This window comes from Haemorhous mexicanus, chromosome 1 (genome assembly GCF_027477595.1).
Source record: "Haemorhous mexicanus isolate bHaeMex1 chromosome 1, bHaeMex1.pri, whole genome shotgun sequence".
Classification (NCBI taxonomy): Eukaryota; Metazoa; Chordata; class Aves; order Passeriformes; family Fringillidae; genus Haemorhous; species Haemorhous mexicanus.
Window position 1 is genome coordinate 147,224,863 of NC_082341.1, and position 19,336 is coordinate 147,244,198.

Here is a 19,336-nt window from a genome sequence, read left to right on the forward strand (position 1 = left end):
GCATGAGGGCCCTGGACTTTTCTGGCCCATGGGAAAACCCAAGCCCCCTTATCTTATACTGCACTGTAAAACATCTGAGAGTTCTTTATATCCTGATCTTTGCTCTGCCTGCTTTGAAGCAGAAAAGCTCTAAAGGTGGAAATTGGATCCAGATAAGACACCTGTACTGAGATACCCACCTGTAGGTGCCTAAGGTGCCGGCATACCCAACGGGGACTGACCCTACTGCCCACAGAAGATAGGAAGTGATTTATCTTCAAGCTGCAGGGTATCGGGTAATGGGTGCACATGGAAACACAGATCAATCTTTTTTCTCTAATTTCTGCCTTAAATCCTCGTGAAATAAGTTGTGCCCTGTTACAGGCACCAGCTCTGGGTTAGCCTGGATGACAATAACCTGGTTTACCTGGAGGAGCAGAGGGGTAGAGGCAGAACTTGTCACCTGTAGTCAATAAAGTGCAGTGTTCAAGATAATTTTATTGTATGAATTATTCTAGTAAAAGTGATGACTGTTTGTAAATTAGTGCATTACTTTATGCTACTGTCAGAATCTAGCAGTGCAATAGTTTAAAACATATGGAGTCATTGTTCTAAAGCCCAATTTAAAAATAATTAGAGAAGGATTAGTTTCATTTAACATGTGATACAAAAAAATCCAGCCATGGCAAACATGTTTAGCAGTTCAGTGAGTGAAGGAAAATGTGAAAGAAGTGCTTGCATTCCACTCTTCAACAAACAATCATATCAGTATAGCACATACTCTGAGGGTGGATTTTCCAGGAACAGGAGGACTTTTCTTCTTCCATTAAATGATTAGGAGAGGAGACAGGCTGCCTCAAGGGTCTGTAATTTTTATGAAGTAACATTTTGTTGTAATGCTGCATAATGAATAAAACTGGATTTATCTTGAGGAGTATAAATGGAAATACATAATTGCTTATTCCATGAGGCTAAATGATCACATATGATGGTTCTCTACTTTCACCACTTCTCAGTTTCATTATGGTTCTTCTGTGTTACAGCATTTGGTTTTCAACAGTGGGCAAACTATGATTTGTTCTTGCTACAGTCTTCTGTATCTCTGCCTTTTTTTTTAGCTGAGAGGCTCATCAGCAGTGAGCTCATCCTCAAAGCCATCAGTGCCCTTATGGCTTTGAGCTGAAACAGGTGAGATCTATTCTAAGTGATTGAGAGAAAATTTTATTTATCAAAATCAGGTTTGGGTTCTTCCATTGCTCCAACATTGTGGTGGTGGTGTAGCAGGCCTGGCTTGCTTAATCAGCCTGCTGTTCTCTCACAGGAACCATGGTGGTGCTGGGTTACCAGCTGGACTGGATCTAGGATGCCTTTTCCAACCTGAATGATTCCATGAGGACTGCAACACATACTGTGCTTTGTGCCCTGTGACTTCTATACACATCTCATCACTGACTTCACAGTACTTCAAATGTTTTTGAACAAAGAAATCCCATGTCCTACCTAGTTCTAAATAATGTAGACAAAAGCAGGTCCACCCCTCTTGACATCAGGATCACTCTCTGACTCATTTTTGTTTAGCAGGATGGGACTATTGGACCATAATAATCTTAGGCGGAGAAAAAGGCAAGACAGATACACAGGAAAAACAGCAATTCAATGTGGTAATGTGCATAGGGGATGGCCAGAAGAGCTGAGAATACACAGTGGGCTGCATTCAGCAATGGCTCTCAGTCCTCTTGGATGAGCATAGCAGCACCCAAAGTAGCCTCAGCAGCGGGAGGCTGGTGGTGAAAGCTGCTGGTGAAGCAGCTGATAGCTCCAGTGTGCACACAAAGCCCAAACAGTAGGCAGTGGATGCTAAAAGTGAATGATGCATTGACAATGAGTCCAAGGCAATGAAAAATGGGCTTGGTGGGATCCATCAAAGCCCAGTGGGTGGAGAAGCACAGCCTGGAGCATCAGAGGCTGCACTGGGTGTGAACACATGCCTGGCTGACATCAGGACAGCCCTGGTCCCAGCACAGCTGGTACTGCTCCTCTCTGGCAGAGGGAAAGGTGGCATCAGAGTCACTCTTAGCTCTTAAACTGAGCTTGTAGAAAGGAGAAGTGAAATGAGGTGCTGGGGTTTGACACCAAGCAGACCAGTGGTTTAGCTTAGTGAGTGAAATTCAGGCACAAGCTCATTTGCCCACCTCCAGACCATGGATGCAGCCACTAGCTCTGGTCCCATTACATTGTCACTCTGTCACCTTACAAGTCTGGCACCTGTAGGGAGATCCTCAGCCATGGCCACTCTCATTTTTGTGACCTTTGCTTTTCATGTACCTTTAAACTTCTACCACAATCCTAGCATTTAACTTCATTCTCCCTTAGTCTGTCAGTCTATTAAAATAAAAAGTATTAATTATTTTGGCTACAAGTATCTTGTATACTCTTTATGACTGTAAAATCCTAACAGCAATCAACAGGGAAAGGAATATATTTCAGATACTTCTTCAAGTTTGTTGATGTTCCTTTAATAGTTCTATATCTTTAATTTCCCACTGATCTCCAAAGCATTTACCAGTGCATGTCGATAAAGCTGGATTTAGTTTGCCCTTAGGTAAAACATAACCTTTCTCTCACTGCATTAGCAGCCATGCGTGCTCGTTGGGAACCAGTAATATCTTTGTAAGATCCAGTAACTCAGCAGACCTGTTACACAGATTAGTTAGCAAAAAGGAATGAAAGCAGATTGTATTTGTCAAATGATTTATTGTCTACATGCAGTCTGGCCTGTCAGCTCTGCTTGCTTTGCTGTCAGGTCATTTTCTTACAACAGATGGTTACACTGAATGATATAATTAAATTATGATTAATATTTCTTTAGTTTTCTGAGAATCTTCATATAGTATGATATAAAAATGCACACACAATTTTCATTTCCTTCCCTCACACATAATGTTTAAATTGAACAATAAGAGAAATTATAAGGTGAATATTTTTGCACAGAATAGTGAGCTGTTGAAATTGGTTCTACTTCAGCCAGTTAAAAATTTGAGTAAGTAATGAAAAGATAAATGTGAATAAACTTTGTATTGTCCCAAGCATGCTCAAGTTTGAAATCAAAATTCCACTAAGAAAATTCCCTAAACTATAAGAATACTTGTGTCCTAGTCTGGCTTCTCAGTTCTCTGTCTGTCCCCCATCTCTGGTAATAAAAATGCTATTATCTCTTGTATAAATGGCTAAAACTAACTTGTAATGTTTTCTCTTGGTGGTGTGATGGTTATTCCCAAGTCCTGCAGGCTTTCCGCTGATGCCTGCCAGCACATTTTAATGTATTGAACATGACAGCAGGAGAACATGTTGCATGATTTGATTGCTGTCTTTCTGTCAAGAGAACTGCAGGCTTATTCATGCCTTGCATATACACCAGGGTTAACAAAATAGGTGCCTTTCTGTAAAAGATAATAATTGATTCACTTTCTTGTTGTTATTTTTAGAATAGCACTTTCTATTCCATGTTTTTCCATTGATTAATTTCCCTTCTAATATATAGACATAGGACTATGTTTCTGCCAGTGTGGAAAACACAGCCCCAGCTTTCATTAATAGAATTATTGGCTTCACTTTGCTCACTTGAAAGCAGTGAAATTGCACCTGAGCATTCCCACTGAACACTAATGACACTGCATAGCTGAAATGTGGTTAAGTGCTGCTATTGAAAACCCGGCCACTGCTCTGATGAGTCTTTTGAAATGTTATTTAAGATCAAATTAAGCTCTTGGCTATGCTTTTGTATATATGAGGTAACTCAACAGAAATCCATTATGTTTATAGCCAACCTGAGCTCCAGTCATGTGGTGAACTGATATTTAACATCCAATTCTCCTCTTGACTCAAGACTATTTAAGGATAATTTAAGAGTAACTGTGCTAATCTAGCTGGTACTTCAATGGTTAAAGACCAGGGAATGAGTAGAGAAAATGCCATGGTTTGTTTTAATGTCTTTCATTCTTCTAAATGTACTAGGACATGATCTTGTAAGACAGATGAAAAACTGCAGCAGACCACAGGCACTTAGAGCAGTACCCTCACTTATGTTGAAAATGACAGCCACAGGTCAAATAATTTGTGACATTATTATAGATAGTAATGTCTATGAAGACTCAGAGGTCGTTATGAGGCATCAAGACTTTATGATCCTGGTCAAAGAGCAGAAAAATAGTCCCCTCAGTGCAGGAATTTGCTGTCACACCTGCTCACTAGGATGTACATACTCTATACTGTGAATAGTTTGACTCTAGTAGAGAAAGAGAGATCAAGACTGGATGTCTTGGTTTTGCAATACAGGTACAATGGAAAAGACAAACCATCATGTTCAATGTGGGAGGCAGCAGAGAGAACAGACTGGTGTCCTCATGTCTGGCTGGGCTGCTTTAGGAGCAGCCTGGCTGCAGAGCCATTCACAAGATGAACACACTAAAGCTTTGCAAATTTTACAAGGAGCTCCTCTCTGGATGATGGGAAGTCAGGGAGGAAGGCAGTGATGCTGTAGCATAAATTGGATTAATGGGCAGTGAAGGCTGGCCTTTTGGCATTGCAGAGACAGGAGTTGACAGCTTGAGAGCAAAAGAATTAGATTAGACAAGTTTAAATTAAATAACTGTTCAAAGCAGCAGAGGAGCTTGCTGACTCACAGATGCCAGTGGATATGCTGACCCTCTATCTTGCTCCCAGATTTTCTGAGGTGTTCAGTATGGCCATAGCAAGCATACTGCAATAAATAGTTTTTAAAGAATACACTAGATACCTGACCATAGGTATAACCTGCCAGTTCCAAGGAATGCTGGGCATGGTAGATAGAAAGGTAGTGCTTCTGTGCTCTCTGCCAATTTGTCCAGCTCCAGATGATAGGATTTTTATGTTACCACCACTGGTTCTTTACCAAAATAGTCACATATCTACAGAACTTCCCACCCTTACCTCTCTGCTTATGTTAATCCTTTGTAACCATCTGCCAAGGAATAACTGTAATTGAGAGTTCAGACATTTCCTTGTTCCATATGATTTCACAACAGTGCTCCGTGGTGATTTGGCCTGTCAATCAGACAATATATGCTTCCTTAAAGCATATATTCCAGAGGTTTCTGCCACACAAGAGGGAAACCAGGAAATGTCAAAGTTTTGAGAAGGCTCTTGCAACCATTTGGGAGCTACACCCCAGTTACCCCATTCTAGCATCTGCCTGCCACCCATCCTGTACTTGTCACTGCAGGGCCTTGGCATCTGTGAGGTGTGTCAGCTCCCCTTCACCACACAGCACAGCACAGGTGGGGACCCCAGGCACAGGCTGACAGTGCACAGTGACTCAGGAAGATCTGCAGAACAAGCTGTGCCCTGCTTGCCAAGTGCAGAACTAGTGACCACTCTTGATTCTCTGTCTCTCCAAAGTGCATCCCAGGTGCACTGCCACAGCTCCTGTCTGTACTTGTGAATATGTGCTGACTTATTCCCAGCCCTGCTCAGGGTGGCCACTTTCAAACTCCAGACAATCCTGCACATTAAGTAATCAAAAGTATGCCTGGAATACATGTAGACACACTTGCACTAACTGCCAGCAGCAGGAGGGGGCCTGCGGCAGCATAGTCTGGACAAGTCACCACCTGGGAACACACTGACAGGCTTGGCCCAAGCTGAGCTGAGCCTGAGTATGCCTGCACATCCTGACCTGTTCTCTCTGATTTTCACGTTAGCCAGAGCCACCTGTGCTACCAAAGTAAAGCAATGGGGGCTGTCAGGGCTGTCTGGAAGAGCTGGTTCACTTTATATTCTTCAGGGAGAACCACTGTGATTGGCTGCAGACTGAGTAGATGACTAAAATTGGTGTGTTTCAACACAACCATAAAGTTCACCCTACAAGAGACTTGCTGCTCAGTGTGTGAGTGGTGGCAGCTGCTGTTGAGCCAGGCTTCACTTGATCTGCCTCAAGCAGAGGTTAATAGGCAGGATAGACAGGATTAGTCACACATACAGCATGAATGTTAGAATTCTTAATTTGCCATGGCTCTTCTTTCAGCCCTGGAGCTAGATCCATATAGCATGGAGAATTTGAGAGACAGTCCCAAACTTAAGAAAGTTGCCCTACAGTACCTGTATAGGTTTCCCACCAAAAATGGTTTATGGTGTTTTGTGTGATCATGGGCAGAGTGGACAGGACCATAGAATCATAGAATCATAGAATAGCTGAGTGGGAAGGGACCCATCAGAATCATGGAGTCCAACTCCTGGCCCTGGGCCGGACACCCCAAGAATCACACCATGTGCCTGAGAGCATTGTCCAAACATAAGAGTTCATAGAAAGGTGCCAGGCAGGTTAAAGAGGCACCCGTGAACAATTTGGTTGTCATTGTTCTCTCTCTATATTGTACATCAGACTTTAAATGGTTAATATCAGGGCTGCTGGAATAAAAATATTTACAGCAAAAAAACCCCATGCTCTATCTAATCAGCCTCAATGAAAATGCTTTCAGCAATGACCCTCTTTCCAAACAATGAAATTGCTCAGAGACCTTGTTATTTTCAAATGAACTCCTGCTTGTTTATTTTAATGCAAACAATCCAAGTTTCTAGGGATAGTGTTGATAGCAGCATGAAGTGTTTTCATAAATAAAAGCAAAATTTGTGAAGTGCTTCCATAAATACACAAATACAAGTGCTAATTAATGTAAAAATGTTATTCTTCTAAAAGATTTGAAAGAAAAGATGTACACCACAAAAAGGCTCATGGAAAAAACATTATTGCAGCTGTGCCCCATCACCTTTCTCTGGGCGAGACACTTGTCACCAGAAGGAAAATTTTAATCTCTGGCTCAGCTCATGAAAAATAATGGGCATGTGCACAAATCACTTTGGGATAGCATTATGTGTGTGTAAATGGCTGTGGAACAAAAAGGGGCATATCCTTTCTATCTGTGTGCATTTCCACCTCTAAGTGACCTAGTCCTGCGACAGCCAGGAAAATAAATATGTAAATTTAGGGAAAAATTCATCTTACATAGTCTGGAGGTCTACTTTAGGATAAGAAAAGCTGAGCAAGCAAGCCATGGTTGACCACCAAACCCAGGTAAAAGATGCTTACATTTGATCAGATGAATCTCATCCATTATATCAGCCACTCAGCTCCTGTCCTCAACTTTTCACATGGTCCTCTTTAATAAGAAAAAGTCAGCTGAGCCCTGTTTACTGTAGGGGCTAAATTTCCTTAGATTATCCTGTGTTTACTGTAGGGTGCTGCTGAGGATGAACACATAGTGGGAGGAATATTGCCAGCAACTAATTTACAGGTACCTTTGAGCCTAAAGTAACTTGCTTGTGAATCATAACCCCAAATCTTTTGGGTCACACAGGGTAGGTTTGTGCCTTCTGGATTCAGCTGACTTTTGGGACAGGGTTTAAGCATTGCTCTGAATCTGTTAGAAGGGTACTGTGAATATGAATAATTTCCTGCATATGAATAATTTTCTAGATACATCTTTCAACCCTGTTTGGTGACTTGGGTGGAGGGCACATGTAGTGTGTGTGTGGGGAAAATTTATTTGAGATCTTATGCAGTGAGCATTGCAGGTGCACAGCCCAGCAGGCCAGGCTGGACTCCCCTTCCCAGTGGATGAACAGCCATCAGGGATTGCCAGTGCAATCTAGGCAATGATCCCTGCCTGTCTTTGGTCAAAAAAATCACTGACTGCATTGATGATATTCCTATTGAGCCTGACAGGAGCTGGATAGCTCAGTCATTGACATCTGCATCTGAGACACAGATGTGAGGAACTGCATCCTAGCACCTCTGTTAAGAAGTGAAAGCACAGTGAAATTATTCTGGTCAAGAATGGGAATTTGGGATGAATAATATGAACATCATTTACCACCCGCCTCCCACCATATCTTCCCACATATAGCTACTTCATGTGTTCTCTGTGGTTTGTAGAGGAAAGGTATTCCACCTGCTAGAAGAAAAAGTGGGCACAATTCAAATCCAAATGAATCCATTATTACTGTGTAGTTTAAAAATAACTAGTCTCTTTTAAAAAAGAAAAGTCTCTGATTATCAACTAAACACAGACATAGCCCTGGTATACACAGAGAAGATGAAGTTGCTAATGCTGGAGCATTATTTCCAGAAAACAACCAGTCCAAAATTAATAGGGTCCTGAGAAACCATCCAGCAACACGATGAAGAGATCTCCCATATTAACAGAAAACCAATCCTAATGTCAAGGAAGTGTCCTATAAACTGATGCAAATAGCAAAGAGAATTTAGAAATGCATTAGGCACAGTGTCTTCAGCCTGTGAAAGGAGGGGATTGTCCCAGTCTGCTGTGGGGCAGCCTCATCTCACACCCTGTGTGCACTTCTGGGCCCCAAAATATAAAAAAGACATTAAACTTTTAGAGAGCTGGCAATGGAGAGCTGTTGGGATGGTGAAGGGTTTGGAGGGGAAGCTGTATGAGGAGCAGCTGGCATCACTTGGTCTGTTTGGTCCTGGAGAAGAGGAGACTGAGGGAAGACCTCATTCCAGGATATAACTCCCCTGTGAGGGGAAGCAGAGGGGCAGGTACAGATCTCTTCACTCGAACAACCAGTGACAGAACCTGAGCATGAAGCTGAGTCAGGGAAGGTGTAAGTTGGGTATCAGGAAAGTGTTTTTCATCCAGAGGCTGGCTGAGCTCTGGAACAGACTTCTCAGGGGTGTGGTCATAGCACCAAGTCTGACAGGGCTCAAAAAGCTTTTGGACAAAGCTCTCAGGCACATGGTGTGATTCTTGGGGTGTCCTGCACAGGGTGAGAACTCAATGGTCCTGGTGGATACCTTCCAACTCAGCATATTCTGGGTCTATTCTATGATAAATATTGAGAGTTTTATCAGTGATGCAAAATGAAAAAAAGGGAATTTTGGTGGCTTCAGGAGTGAGGTTCTGGGTGTGTCAGCAGATAAAACATAATCATTTTCCATACCACACTAAGATTTACTACATGGAAATATTCTTTCTCTTTTTATTTTTAATTTTTGCAAAAGGAACAGAAAAAGGTTTGTCTGACCTTCTGAAAGTCATAGATCCTCTACAATATTCTTACATTCTGACAGTTTCCCTGAGGGCATGAATGTAACATGAGGACTCCTTTGAACTGTTCCAGGGACCGTCAGAGATGAAGAGTTATTTTCTTGTATTGGAGTAGTTTAAAATACAGCTGATGAGGCAAAACAGATCTCCTGTTTAATATTGTCCCAGAACTTATATTTCAGTGTTAACTATGACTAAGTGGTGTTGTCAATAGATCATAAAAACTATTTAATTGAAAATGAGAATGCTGATTAAAGTAACTGCACAGATCCAGCTAATGAGTGAACAGCACAAGTGAGATTTTTTTTAATAAAAAGAGAAGTAGTTTCAAAAGTGATGTTTCTAAAGACTTGTCCAAATAAGTGCTTCTGTGAAGCAGAGTAGCTATAATGTCTAGCACTCAGCTATATGCTGCTGGAAATAAGGAAGACCCTGAAAACCATTTACTGAGAGTGCACCATGCACAATTTTTAAAACAGAGGGTACCAGACTTGGTATTTTTAACTCTTTCCCCAGTGTTGAAAATCAGGTTACTCATCTGATTTTTTTTTTCATGAGCTTTTGCAACTCCTTGGAGACTGTTAAGCTTGAAATCAGAAAGAACTCACTGGGGGGCATTGGTAAAAGTGTGAGAAATATGTGGAGTTATTGACCTGCTCTCAATGCAAGAGATAAGACTTACCCTTGACAGGCAGAACTGACTTTGCCAGATTAAGAGGAAGCTGTAATAGAAGTCCTCTAGGATCTGCATATTGACTGGATCAATATCTTATGAATATGAGAAAAGTTTTTGGACACAATAAATCATGGTTTCCTAGAACAAATGGTCTCTGTGCACTTAAGATAGGTTGCCATTCTGAATTTGATTTTGAAGGATGAAAACTAAGGCATAGGAAGGGAAAATCAGTCTGTAAGAGTGAGCACAATAGGTTTAGATACACCACAGAAGAGAGGAAAGTCAAATACAGCAGCTATGGAACTATATAAAAATGAGACAATCAGCATAAAAATAATAATACAAACAAAATCTACCAATCAATAAGCCTCCAAGCAACAGGCGGCATCCTCTGATGTCTCCTCAAAAATAATTTTGAAGCAGAGATAAATTCTCTGCTACAAATTTGAAAACAAAGCAATCTCATGAAAGTGCTGAACAGCTTCATAGTAAACAAATCACCACAAATGAACTAATCAGTGACCAGTCTGGAGGCTGTCTAGACTTCAGTGATCACACACTGGTGGAGTTTGCATTCCTCTGGGTTATGGTTTAGGCAAAAAGTAAAGTCAGGACCTTGAATTTAGATAAGAAATTGGCTGGGTGGCTGCATCCAGTGAGAAGAAAGCAATGTCTCAGTGACCAGATGGAGAAGAGTGATGAGTGGCGTCTTCATCACAGGCACAGACAGTGAGATCAAATGAATCCTCAAGTTTTCTGATGATTCTCAACCCTAGAAACATTCAAGGTCTGGCTGAATGGGGTTTTGAGCAACCTTATCTAGCTGAAGATGTTACTGTTCATTGCAGAGGGTTGGACTACATTGTCTTTATACATCCCTTCCAACCCAAATCATTCTATGGTTCCATGATTCAATGAAATACAAGGATACTGTCCCATGGAAAAGGATGGTATTTAAAAATGGTAAGTAAACTGAATGAAAAGTCAGGACAAGTCAAAAGAAAGCAGGAAAACAAGAGAGCTAAAAAATTCTGAAGAGCTTCTTGCAAATTATGCTTCATCTGAGATCAAATTTTTATTTAAATAAAGGAAACAAGCGAGAAAATTGGTGGGCTTGCTCACTATAACATCAGAGGGTCACTGAGAAGAAATAAGGCAGAGGAGTTCAATAAATTCTTTATCATGAAAGATGCTGTGGAAGTTCCTGTACTTAATATATTCATAGCAGACCAGTCAGAGGAGCTACACTTATTTTAGGAAAATATACATGAAGTATTAGACCTAAAAGCTATGTCAAGATTTCCAACATGAGTCTTATTTACAGAGGGGACTTCTCTTACCAGTAAGCCCTGAGAGCTGGAAGGAAAGAAGATTATGGAGCACACAGACTGCTGGGATTAGGTTAGCAATGCCCTTGGAATGGGGAATCTTGTCCCACCATTCTGCTGCTGCTCCATCATGGTTTCAGCAGGTGTATAACTGGAGACACAGTGAACCTGAGAAATGTGGGGTTTAAAAATACCTTTGACAAGTTTCTGCAACAAAATTTAATTAAGGTTATGAAGTTGTTGTAGGAATTTAAAGTTGGTTAAAGGTCAAGAAGATCAGAGTAGGGGGCTTAGTGGTTTTCAGGCTGGTTAAACTCAGCAGTGGCTCCTACTCTGAATAAGTGTTGAGAGCAGTTTTATTCATTGTTTTGTCAATGACTGAAAAGGGAAACGTGATACCTTGAAATGTGAGGATGGCATTAGCGTCTTTTGGGTAACCAGAAGCTGCATCAGTGACAAGGGATTACATCAGGTGTTCAAAAAGTGGTCAAAAAGGTAACAGATGAGTGTTGGTGTCGACCAAGTCAGTGTATACTAAGAAAAAGAATCTAAACAAAGCTTGCTTGCATAGCGCTGAACCCTAAAAAAAAAATCACACAGGCGAAGGAAAATTTAGAACTGCTTCTCGCCAAATCCTGCAACACTAGAACCAGACAGTGCTTACTGAAACTTCCAGGAGATTAACTTAAAAATGTTTTTAAAAAGTATTTCTGTGACTTGCTGCTACAGGAGGCATTGGAGACAAACCATACCAGAATACTTAAAAGAATGCAAATTCATGGACTTCACATACAAAACAAATACTACATGAAGAAGATGAAGATAAACCCCTACCCTAACATGCCAGCAGACCCATTTTAAATGCTGAAAGAACCTATGGAGGGAGGCCAGGTTTTTGTCCTCTCCTGAAACAGTGCCTCTATCTGCAGTGTTTTAGACAGAGCTGTTATTGACCTAAACACGTATCATTGACATTTCTTATATTCTAAATTCTTGTAATCCAGTGTTTTAAGGATTTACTAACCACAAGAACAGTTCAAAAGGTAGGCATGGGGATAAGGGAAATGAGAAGCTAAGTGCTCCTTAGGCAGCAGGGGGGGTACCTTGAACTCTGAAAATGTAAAATGCTACAGAGTGCATTAAAGATACCTGTTTAATTACACATTGTCTCTAGAATTTATATACTAAGGCTGTACCTGAAGGATAGAAAATTTGCTCTGTGATGTCTCTTCATGTTCTTTCTCTGTCTTTTATCTTGATGCTAAGTTATGTAATTACTGACCACTTCAAAAGCTAAACTTTCTGAATAATTCATACAACACAGCAACATGAGACAGGGTTAGGGGAGCCTGTGGGTATCTCTACATATCAAAAACAGGTATAGACTTCTGAAAAATAAAGAGATGGTATTAAATCTCAAAAACTATCAGAGGAAGATAAAATAAACAGCTGCAAAAAGGAAGAAAACACAAACAACTGTCATTGCCCAGAAATCACTATTCTCTCAAGGATTTGGAACCACAGTAACGGGTAAAAAAATTAATAAGTATTTTCAACTCACATAATTTTTTTTTTTTTGACATGGCTAAATCCTTGTCAGAATAATGAATCAAAGCCAAAAGCAATCTTTATCTGCCAGGATGATTGCACACCCTTAACAGAAAATTGATTCCATTGCCACAGTTTTAGAAATACATCCGAAATTGTCCTCAGAATAAAAGCTTCAGGTTTGGGGTTTTTTTGCCCTTCTCATTTCAAAATTTAAAGCAGTGCTAAATGCCAGGTGTATTAACTGTTGTAGGTCTGGTGTTCTTACTATCTAAATAGAGAGTGCATAGCAGTGACTGAATATTCTGGACACAGGGCTGGGAGACTGGAAACTCATTCGACTTTTTGCTTCCATATCAAATCATTCTGGTCTTAAAAGTTATACAGAGCCCTGGACTTCTGGTGCAACCAATAGCTCCACCTCAAAATTGCATAAAATATAGATCTTCACAGCTTTGCATCTTTAGTGTAGAAATAGAAAAGATATCATCACAAATTAATCAACAAGAAGAATCAGCAAATTCTTGGTCAGAACTTTTGTGCTTAATATTAAGAAAACAAAATCAAAATATTGATGACATCATTAAGGTGATGATACTTTCATTTTAATTTTATATTGCCACTTGAGAAGTACACTATTAGTAGGCAGCGAGTTGCTGAAGGAAAAATTAAGGGAACTGTACTGTTCTCTTAATAGCACACAGGCAATACTGGGTTGTTTTGCGTTTAATTTGTTGCAACATTCACAAACCCAGCAGTCTGATTTTCTCACAAAATAGATGAGTGAATTTCCTATCATGCATAAATGGGCTGAGGGAGATTTTCAGATTTATCCACAAGATGTGTGTGCTTATGACACCCAGTACTGAGTACTAGAGGCAGGACTGGAGCTTCACGAGTCTGTTTATGTTAAATCCCCTTCACTGGCAAGGAAATCTCTAAGCTGATTTTGTAGGGACATAGACTTGGAGTCTCTGCAAGTTGGTTGCTGTTTCTTGGAGATGGACAAGGCTGCCTACAGTTGAGAAAGTAAAAAAGAGCCAATCTGTTGCTGTTGAAGAACTTATAATGTACAAAGCTACGTGGAAAACTAAGTTCTCTTATATGCTTCTCAATCTCAAAGATCTTCAGAGACATTGCAGGAGAACAGTGCTAATACCTCTGTTTTAAAAGTTTTCCATGATGCTTAGAAACCTTGTACATGGAGAACTGGGTAAAAATACTCAAACTGACTTTTCTTTCTTTTTTTTTTTTGTTTTGTTTTGTACCATTTTTGTGGTAAAACAGGAATTCGACTCTAGTGAACACTAGTATGATAACTATCAGTGATGTCACCTAAGAATTCTGTATTTGACCAAAGTTTGATGTTTTAAAGAAAGAGAAATAAAGAAGTACCAGCCAGACACATGATCTCAAACCATAGATTTGGATGCTGGATCTTTCACAAATTGAGAAATTCCTGACAGAAATATTAGCTGTGAAGAAGCAGGTGAACAGATCCCATGTCAGATTCTGTCTCTTCTTCCTTTGTGCCTCTTTAAAGGTACTGTTTAGGGCTTTTTCTGGGAAAAGACAATAGTGTTTTTAAGCTAAAACCTTCTGGATGAAAGTCAAGCTGCTGGGTCTCAGAGCCATTCCATTAGAAAGCTTATCACAGAGTTTAACAGTGATGTTAGCCTAAAACTACTTTCCTTCTTTTCACTAAAGAGCAAAGGATTAATCCCATGGCAGATTTAGAGTTGAAGAAAATGTTAACTATGCCAGTATTCCTACAGGGTTGACAGATAAACTTTGGTCAGGTATAGTGTAAATACCCTGAAGTAAAGGTTGTTCACAGGCTACTGTAAGATATCTGCAAAGATAAATGGAAAAACAAAGCACTGTTATTGGGAGTTTTGTCTCATTTTTCATGCTCTGATAAAACATGGACCTCCAGCTACAAGTCTTTATTGATTTTAATTAGGTTTTACAGGTAACAGTCAGCTAAGCAGTTGCATCTGTGCTCCATGTCTGAGTAGTACATAACATTGCCTTTGGAGCTCAGATTTATCAGTGTGCAAAGTATCTATGTGCAAAGTACCAGCCTGGGGCAACCAAGTGAGACTGAAGTGTGGAACATACAAAGAAAATAAAAGCTCTCTTCTGTCATAACTTTAACCTGTCACTCATAGGAAAATGTCAGACTTCCCTCAGCTTCAAGTTTTTACAGTGAATCTTCATCTGAATCTTTGGCAGGCTCTTTCAGAAACGAAATAAGTGATAAAGCAGCTGCTGCTGAAGTCCTTTCTGGCAGAATTCATATTTTCAGTGGTTGTTTGAAGGTTCTTTCCCCCACCTGATTCCTTTGGTTCTTCATTTGATATTACCTTTTTCATCTCCTTTTTTTCCCTCTTCCTATATTGAACATCAAGAATGGCTTTGTTTTCCTTTCCTGCTCTTCTCTTTCCTGTTTTGTTTGAACTGAAGCATAGCTTTCCTTGCAAAAGCAGAGTGGGGCAGTGTCTTGGTTTGAAAAACAGGGGTCTGCTAGGGAAGGCAGGAGCCTCCCTTGGAATGGAGAATATAAACCCCCTCCCTCCAAATTATTATAATTTTGAAATTAAGGGGCTCTTAGGCAAAAATATATGAGAATAGGAATAACAGTTCTTTACTAGTATGTATAACAAGACAAACAAAACAGCAACAACCACAGCATCAACAACAAACAGAACGCAAAGCCCAGTCCCAGCCTTTCGGCTGCAGCGCTTTCCCCGTTGGTGCAATTCTGGTTACAGACAGTGATTTATTAAAAAAATATGGATATTGATCTAGTACTGATATCCAAATGTGACAGACAAAAACTCTCTAACAGTTTAGAGTTAGAAAGTGCATGTTTATTGCGACGCTGGGCAGTGTGCGGGATAGCTCCCAAATACACCCTGCAATTTACAGGTGATTACAGAGTCCTCTTATCTATACAAGTACTGAATACCCAAAATACAAATGCATATTCGTAACTTTGGTAAATCCCATTTCCCGCTTTGCATGGTAATTAGTTCAAAAACTATTAAGCATGCGTAGTTTGTTCCTTGAAAGGGATCGGTGGTCCCTTTCATGGGGAGGGGTCCAAAAATGAAGAAGTAAATTAAGTCTTCTTCATTCTGACCTTTCTACCTTTTCAATGCAAATATGACAAATGAACCCTTGGTAGAACTCCTGTTCCTCGTCTTCAATTGGTTTCAGAAGAGAGGAGGCCTACAACTGTCTTATATTCCTAAAAGCTATTTATCAATTTCTATATTCTTCATTATAAACCCAGCTAACCAAACATTGTGTTGACAAGCAATCAATTATTAGTTAACTACTAACTCTTAACTTCACCAAGGTCTATCCATTTATTTTAATTAACTCCAATAAAGCTTATCTCTAAAATCTTAACTCCTCTAAAATCTCTAAATTCCTTTAATTTTTTGTCTCACCAGCAGGGGCGCTGCTGGCTCCCGGCGGGCAGGGCGGGTGCGGTGATTCCCCCGCGGCTGCAGGGGGCGCTGTGGTGTGGGCTTGGGGGGCACGCGGCAATGGAGGCTGGGCCCGGAAGGGAAGGGGCGGAAGAAAGGCTTCGCTTCACAAAACCCCCTGGGGAAGTCGATCCCCGTGCCCCAGCAGGACCCTGGCAGCAGCAGGCTGGAACGGCAGGGATGTGCAGAAATCCTGGGGCAGTGGACGAGATGTGTCAGAAACTCCGCAGCCATAGCTGGAGCTGTGGGACGTCGCAGCAGGGCAGGGGGAGCGGGGCCCAGCAGCAGAGAAAAGGCAGCTCCCAGAGGGGTTATAGCAGTGGTAGTGAAATTCCTTTCCCCAAGCAGCAGCTTAGCTGTCCTCCGCTGAAAGTGAGTGAGAGCCTCCAGCTGCCCCAGCCCCCCTTTTGCCCGCCTCTTTTCCTGTGGTATCTCTGTCTCTCCAAGAGAAACTCCCAAAAACCAGAGGAGTGCCACCAGACACCCTCTTTCCCTGAGGCCGGGCCCCCTCCCCCTGTCTCAAGCACCCAGACATTAAGACAATCTTAGCAACTCAATGGGAAAAAATTCCATAGTGAAGAGGAAAGAAACCCAATCCCCATCAGGCAGGACCACTGAGCCTGGTCAGTCCAAGTGGAAGTGACCCAGTGCAGCGATTAGCAGCTGGTAGGAAGAGGCTAAAAGATGCGTTTGTGTTTCTGTAATTCCCTTTGCCAAAATCTTCTCTTGACTGCACAAGCCTTGCTGCTCTAAATGCTCTTCGAATATTCTCTGTCTCCACATATTCTCTTCTAGTTTTCCCTGTTTTGGGATGATACCAGAGATATACCACATATTGCGTATCAAACTGGTTGCTGCAGTACCCAAGGACATTCAGGCAGTGCTCAGGTGTGACCATCCCTCACATCCCCAAATGGTTTCCCAGTCTCCCAGACTTTCTTAAGCTGTCAGCAGATTCCTTATCTGCTCTGATATCTTCTCCTCCCAAGAAAAGGGCAGCTCTTATTTGCAGACTCATCACTACTGTGTCTGAATCCATGAAGAAATTGCCCTGAAGACTTTGTTGGGGTAGAGCAGGTTGGGTGATGATAACACAACCTGTAGAGCCATGAGTGGGATTTCTTCTGTGAAAAATTCTACAAACTGTTATTAGGACTATTCGCTCCTTCTAGCACATATAATGAGCTGTTTTGTAGTTCTACAGACTATATTTAACAGCAGCACCAGTTTACCAGGATTGTTTTTTCTGTTTTTCTCCCAGTCCTCATGATTTCATTATGTTCAGATGTTTCTCTACCTGTAATAGAGAACATTAATGGGTTGAGTTTTACTCACATAAGGCTTCAACTAGGCACTCAGAGCAATAAGCATCTATGAAATCCCATCTGCTAGAGAGGTAGGGCTTGTACAGAAGTTTTGGTCTAATCTGTCTTGGGCCATGTGCCAGAGAGGCCCTTTCCAGAGGTTATGGTAGCACTCTGTTCAAATATTGGGGACTAACTGCCTGTCCCTGTTTCCATATCCCTCTTCTGCCAATATATTCACCTTCCATAAACTCTGGGTTTGTCTGGGCGTGGTACACATCTCCATAAGCTCAGAGAATCACAGCATAGTCTGAGTTGGAAGGGACCCAGAAGGAACATCAAGTCCAGCTCTTAAGTGAATGGCCCATATGGGGGTCCAACTTGCCACCTTGGTGTTATTAGCACCATGCTTTAGCTTTGTGGATGAAACTGAAAGGCACTGTCTTCCCACAGACCCTTTAAAAAAGAGTTTATCTGAAATAAATTATGCTAATCTGATTAGTTTTACTCATAACAGCTACTAATTCTGTAGAGCACTAGGGGTGCTTCTCTGAACCTCTGTAATTTTCAGGGCAGGTTTATGCCTGATAATTACTCAAAAGATAAAAAAAATCTATTGTGTGCACATGACAAGGGTGTTCATGGCACGTAATCCTTACACAGCACCTTCTGCTCAAATCCTTAGCTGACTGCTCTGACTAAGGCTTTGGAGTAAGGCTGGGCAGCCCCATCATTTAGGTTCTTATGCAAGGAAATATTGTTGCTCAAGTCTCAAAAAATTGTCTATATTGACAGAAATATCACTGTATTAGCTAGAGTAATTGTACTTCTCCATATCAGTCTAGTGGAAAAAGCAGATCTTGGGATCAATTTGTAGAAACCAGTGTTTCCAAATTTACATGCTCATAATTCAGGAAGGAATTTACCTTATCCTAAAAAAATCCCACCTTCTTTTTTAAGCAGATGAGTTGCACCCCAAGATCTAGGAACTATTATAGGAACCCAGAAAACTCAAGTAACATCTGCAGAGCAGCTACATAAACTTGGGTGAACTGAATCTAATCCCTAATTTCATATAATGTTTTCTTCCATGGAACAGCACCATTCTCCTGGGAAGATTTATTTTTGTGAAGGTGTCAAGACCAATGCACTTGGTGACTTTTTTCTAACTCTTACTTCCAGTACTCACTCCAGGTATAAGTCTTTTCCCCACTGTGATCCCTGGGTTCAATGTAACAAACAAATGAGGCTGAAATGTAGGTTGAACCCTTATGCCTTGTTATCCCATCAATAGACAGCCATGAGAGGCATTTCAGTGCACCCTGCAGAGAAATCACAGGGCAGCAAGGTGTTCAGGATGCTCAAGGGCGAGGCCAACAAGAAAGTTCTTTCTTGATGGAATTACTTTTGGCAAATTAATAATTTCTATTTCTTGGAGCACTTGACACCAGTGTTGTCAAGACTTCTTGAGGTCAATGTGTCCTGCATGTATTTAAATCTTATACCATGAAATCAGTGAAAATAATATCTCAGTGGTGAACTTCCTATAAAACAGTACCACTCAATAGTACAAAACACTTGCCTTTATGACCCAAAAGTTCAGTGAATTGGATCAGCAAATCCTATCACATCTGACCTTTGGTTTGTCTTCTTTAAATATTAATTTTAAATACTAATATTAATTTTAAATAAATTAATCTTTATTCTTCAGCCAGGCATTCTTAAGAATGGTCATACCAAGGGACTTTTTATATTTAATTTGGATCAAAATCTAGAAGAAACTTGTTCTTTTCTTCCACTTGACTGACAGCAAGTTTGAGTCAGTTTTTAGCCATCAGAGACATTTGTCCACCTTCACTTTATATTGTGCATGTTCATAATATTGCTTTAATGCATTCAA